Genomic DNA, 6000 nt, shown 5'->3' on the forward strand with positions numbered 1-6000 from the left:
CCCAATGAGATTAAGGACTGGGCATGCAAGGGAAGAGGTAGCTAACTCGGGGTGCTCCAGGAGTTGATGGACTAGCACCATCTCCGACCCTGCCAGTTGAGGCTGATGGGAACTGGAGTCCAGCAACATCTGAAGGGCACCAGGTTGGCTACCCATGGGCTAGAGTTGCAAAAGGGTGGAGGTAAGGGTGGTGGGACCCACACACAGCACGCGGCTGTGGTCACAGCAAGCTATCCATCAATTATAAACAGGCACCACTAGACTGCTTACGGCACTGTTCCTCCGCCTTGGGTCCCCAGATGTTGTTGGACTCCGTTGTCCATCATCCTTGGCCACTGGCTAAACTGGCTAGGGCTGATGGGAGCTGTAGCCCGACAACATCAGGGGACCCAGTGGCTTAAGATAATCAACCCTGTAGGCCCTGTGGATGACAGATCCCTCCACATACACACAAGGAGAACCACACATAAACCTCTCCCAGGCCTTTAGAAACACAGCTGCACCAAAATGCTTCATATGAATTTATTCAGGAATCCCTACAAAGACCCTGCAAGGTAGGGCAGTATTTCTTCATTACATTTAGGAGATTGTGGCAGGCTGGCCAAAAGCAGGAGTGGAGAACCTGTGGCCCCCACAGACGTTGCTGAACTACAACTCCCATCATCCCTGACTACTGGCCATGCTTGATGGGGATGATGGGAGTCTATCATAGTCTTCAGAAGAGACACAGAGTGTACCCTCTCCTGCCCTAAAGTTGCTGGCTCAGCTCAGCCTTGAAAAGGGGACTTTCGGAGCATGCTCTAAACCACAGTGCTACACCTGCAGCCGGGCACGGCACATGCAAGAGACGGCCAAGAGAACAAAAGTGTCCATATGGAGAGAGTGAGAGGCACCCATGGATCTGTGCGAGGGCTTGGGTTTTAAGAGTCCACTCCCCTGCCTTGGCACTCTCCAAAGCTCTAGCTGTATCATCTCAGCCTTGATTCTCCCCTCTGTAGAATGGAAACAGTCGCCTGCCTCACAGGGCGGTGTTGCGAGCGTAACCCTTGTAAAGGACTTTGCAAATTGTTTAAACACGCAAAGATAGAGGATTCATACCTTGATTGACATTTCAATATATCCTGCTTCCTCCTCAAACTATGTCCCTTGCCACCACTCCAGACGCAGCATTCGTATGCGCAGCGGGGAATCGTAAGGCAAATTAATAATGCCTTTGTCCTGCCGTCGACATCTGTTTTGTGCAGCAGCAGATGCCGAAAGGGCATACGTTAGTAACTCAAGAGGGCACCGTGTTGACTGTCCTTTCCTCCAGCGTATTATATTACTCTGCGAGGAGGGAGATGAGGGCACTTGGGGGGAAACCCACATACACTAATTGCAGATTAAAGCTTCCACACTACGATCAATTAATCAATTGGAGCAAGAATGAGCAAAATGGATACGTGTCTTGGAGACCCAGCCACGGCATGTTCCAGGTAAATTTTTTTTGATTGAGAACAGGAAGGAGGAGCCCACAGCCCTCAGATGTTGCAGGACTCCATCAGCCCCAGCCAGCATGCCCAATGGTTAAAGACGATGGGAGCTGTAGTCCAGCAACATCCGGAGAGGCGCCACAGATTCCCCATACCCCCACGAGAAATCACTACATGCCATCCAAATCACTTTTGGCCTACAAAATGTCCAGACAATTTGCCTTTAAGCGGGTGAGTAAAAACACGACTTTGCATCCTTCTCCTATCTTAAGACTGTCTCTCTCTCTCTCTCTCTCTCTCACACACACACACACATGCACAGTAGTTTTACCATCAAAACTGTTCCTGATCAATCCTGCCTTTGTACCAGTAGGTGTTGCTGTAGCTACAAGGCAAAGAGAAAGCAATCACACTGTCAGCCTTTATAAAATAGCTATCGGTACAGAAACTGCTACTCCTTTCTTGGTCTTGGAGAATAAGAAATACAGAAAGAAAAAGAGATGGCCTCTTTGCCTGGTTCCGATCCTATCCCGGCATGCAGACTTCCAAGCCCAACACAGCTCTGACAGGCAGGAAGAGCAACATGTCCTGAGATATGCAGAAAAGTTATAGGTGTAATAAATGAGTTGCTTAGCACATCACACATATGTAATACGTTCTTTGCCCACTGTGACCGACAAAGGACTTTTGTGTTAATTTTGTGGGGCTTGAAAGCTTCACTAACAGGAATCCCTTTAATAAAAGCTTAGGATTTGTCTCATTTTTGATCTTTCCAGACTTAAGGCACACCGAATTAAAAGAGACTTACTTAGAGCAGCCTTTGCCAGTCTGGTGTCCTCCAGATGTTTCGGATCATGACGGCCAAGCTGGATGAAGGTGATGGAATTTGTAGGCCAAAACATCTGGAGGGCATCGAGTTGGCAAAGGCTGTACCAGAAATAAGAACATTTATCATGACAGCTGTGCAGCCTGATCTAATGCATATTTACTAGGAATTACATTCTATATAGTTCATTGGACCGACTCCCTTGTAAGCGTGCAGCCTGAAGCTTACTTTGCAATCTGCCATGAAAGGAAGAGCGGAGGGGAACCACAGCACCACCAACTGCAAACTCCATTCTGACTTCACATTCTACACAACCTACTTCTAAAAATAGTTAGAAAGCAACTACACACAGTGCAAGTGTGAGTTTTCCCTTCACTCCAACAACAATATACATTTGTGACAAAAGGGCAATTGACTTTGGCAAGAACAACTACGACAAGGGCATGTGAACCTGACGCACATGATCCTATTAACGGATGGATTTGATGCCAGGACATACTAATGTGCTGCAAAAGAAAGGTTAGTTTTGTGACATAACATCCACCTACAAAAAGAGGTTGCCTGTTGTTTCACTGAATGATGTTCTGTTCTGGCCGTGCCTTCTTCCAATGAGGTTCCGATAGGGGTGGGAAGAAATGCCACTGTGGCTCTGCATTGTGCACATTTAGGCCATTCAATCACTCCCAACCCAGGGGTGTAGTAAAATTAGGCATCCCCCAGAGGAAGGTTGCCTGGTGTGCCTCTATACGAGTGGCTGTTCTGAGGCTGCCTCTTTCCAGTCAAGAGGTATTCCTAGGAGTTTAGCTTTCAAGACTGTGAGCACAAAGTGTCTAGTTTTAATTTTAATTCCAGAGGGAGGGGGGAAATGCATCCCTCCATCGTCAAAACTTTAGAAAACATTGCTATGACATCAGCGGGCTTTGCATTCCAACAATGTTATCCAGTCATGTGTACCAGACAGGCTTGCAAGTGATGCAACAACATTAACTGGCAACCTTGATGTCTCAATGAAAACCCCAAGAACCTATATTTAAGCTGCCGTGACTCACAGCTGTGGCATCAAACTCTGAGCTAAGCACAGTATTTCCCCAGTAGAACTGTGACAGAGGAAGAGGAGGAGGGAGGCCAGGAGACAACCAGTCAGGGTGGAGTGGGGGAAAATATGAGACAGAAAATCCAGAGAAGAAAATGGAAAAAACATTTCCCAGGATATAGTAACTCCAGATATAGTGACGTTTTCTAATAGTGGGTGGACTGGAGTCTCTATCCTTTTCCAGTTAAGACCGAGGCCAGGAACAGGAACTGGTACACATTATAAGATGTAGTATCTGGTGATGTGAGTTTTTGTTTAATTCCAATCAGCCTTGTTAGATTGCCCCGCAGGGAGGAGGTAGACGTTGCCAATCCTTTAAGCAACAGCCCAGCAAGGAGCCAAATATCATTATCTCCCAGGGCTGGAGAATTTGGGTAACTTAATTAAAGTTCTTTTGAACTGTTTTACAGCCCATCACTTCAGGCCCTTAAGAGGAGCGGGGAGGGGAGAAGGATATGAGAGACCTGGAAGAACTGGCTGAATTGGTCCCAGAACTGATGGCAAGAGCCAGATTACAACGAACACACACATTACGCGCTGGCCAAGCAAACGTGAGCGGAGAAGAGGGCGTGAATGAGGAACGCCTTCCCTCTCTCCAACTAGGGATCAGGCAGGCGCCTCGGCAGAGATCAGGTGCAAGGGGAGGGAGGCGAGAAAGCGAGGATTAAGATCGCGCCGGGAGGCCAGAGGGGCTGATCAGGATCATCGCCCGCAGGGCAGAGGCCACGATCCGCCAAGAAAAACCGTGTTCCGGTCTGCCACAGGCGAACAGCGCGGAAAGGAAGAAAAGGTGACTCTCTTCGCTTCGAAAATCCCCCAGCCTCCCCTCCAGGGTCAAATCGCCGCCGCGGTGGCGAGGAAACTGGACGTGAGCCCAGACACACACCGACAAGCCGAGGCCGGAACCTTTCAATGCGTCTCGCCTCCTCGATTTCTACTTCAAAGGGGCCAAATACCTCTCGCAGTGTCCACTTAACACGATATAAACGCCTTTCCCGCTCCCCCCATCTCAAAATCCCGACTCCGCGCTTTGGTAGACCTTCTACTGTGCGCGCCCCCTTCCGACGGTCGGAACACCTGAGCGGCCTCTCTCGCCCGCTCTACAGCACCCTCTACAGGCTGGGCATCGCCCGTTCACTCCAATAACTCCTCTCGAGCGACCCCGGCTTCCTGTCTCTCTCTCTCTCCCCATCCACTTCCATGTGTCATTTCCGAATTCCCGTTAATCCGGTTTCACTTTAACTCCCCCCCTTTTCTATCCCTGGGCATAAACTTCTCCCATACCTCCCACAACACCCCAAAGTCCCGAGAGCACCCCATAAAGTCCCGATTGGCGCTCCCTTCAATCTGCCCCCTTCCTCCAGGGCGCCCCCTACCGGGCTTATTCACCCTTCACCCACCGCGCCCCCAATTCAGCCCTGGCGAGCCCCCGATTCCCTTTCCAACCCCCCCTCCTGGATCTCCCCTCCCCCTCCGGCCTCTTGACTGCCCCCTCTCCCTTCCTCCAACAACTGCAGCCGCTCGGGAGACCTGAGAGGGAGGAAATGGGGAGGGGGTGGAAAGTCAACCATTTTACCCCCCCTTGGCCACCCACCCCGAAGTTACTACCCCGCGGGAAGCCTCCCACGACGCCCCGTTCCCCTAACCCCGGAGCCATCTGGACGCACTGAGCCAGCGCTCGGATGCGGGAGAGCGCAGCGCTGGCCCCGACGGCGACAAGCCGGGCAGACTCAGACACCTACCGGCGCCGCTGTGGGCTCCTTGGACGGCAGCCGCTGCTTGTTGCCGGCGGAGGACGAGGAGGAGAAGGAAAGCCGGCTCCGGAGAAAGGAGGCTCTGCTCGGAGGGAAAAAAAGAGGAGCGGGAGGCGCCGCCGCTCAGGCTTGCCTCGTCGTCGAGACTGGAGGCTGCGGAGAGACTGGCTGGCTCGCCCGTGCCTGGCGCTGAACTGAACGGCTGTGCTGCTGCGGCACCGCCTCCTCCAGGCTCAGCTGCTGCGCTGCCCTTTTTCGTCAGTGGAAAACTCCTGGGCTCTGACGCAGGCGGTGACAAGGGAGCCTCAGCCAGAGACAGCCAGCGAGAGCCCGGCCTGCTCCCAGCCCACACAGCGCTGCCTGCCTGCCTGCCTGCCTGCCCTCCTTCCTTCCTTCCTTCCCCGTCTAATCCATCGCCAGGGAGGAGGAGGAGGAGGAGGAGGAGACGGGCTGCCCAGTTGCCTCTCTTCCTTTCCCGGAAAATCGAAAGAGCCTTGGGATTGGTGGAGCGGCGCCTGCTGCTGCTGTGGGTGGATTCACACGTGAACTGGGGAAGGGTGGTGTGTGCACGCGCGCGCGCGGGCTGGCGATTCACCTTTCCCGCAAGAGTTGTGTAGAAGGTGCAATCCTAGGCATGCTTACTTGGGTGTCAGCCCTCTTGGGATGAATGAGATTTACTTCTGAGTAAACTATGTACACTGCATTGGGGCGGGGTGTTTCCGCCCGCTCGGCTGAGCTGAACCGAATTTACTCGGGAGTGAGTCTTAATCGCTTTCAATGAGACTCGCTTCCGAACCGAAATTCCTGCATTGAGTCACAGAGTTAACAAGCATTTTAGTAGATTATAATTCTCAT

At 51.9% G+C, this 6000-nt stretch overlaps 1 protein-coding gene across 1 annotated transcript in view; it reads right to left on the reverse strand.

The window, feature by feature from the left end:
• CSRNP1 (cysteine and serine rich nuclear protein 1) overlaps positions 1 to 5636 on the reverse strand; it is a 38266-nt gene extending 32630 nt beyond the window's left edge. The window contains exon 1 of the mRNA XM_061586730.1: positions 5134 to 5636. The gene's annotated coding sequence lies outside the window, so the exon portion shown is untranslated. The remainder of the gene's footprint in view (positions 1 to 5133) is intronic.
• Between the last annotated feature and the right edge of the window lie 364 nt (positions 5637 to 6000).

Source organism: Rhineura floridana, chromosome 10, assembly GCF_030035675.1.
Source record: "Rhineura floridana isolate rRhiFlo1 chromosome 10, rRhiFlo1.hap2, whole genome shotgun sequence".
Taxonomy (NCBI): Eukaryota; Metazoa; Chordata; class Lepidosauria; order Squamata; family Rhineuridae; genus Rhineura; species Rhineura floridana.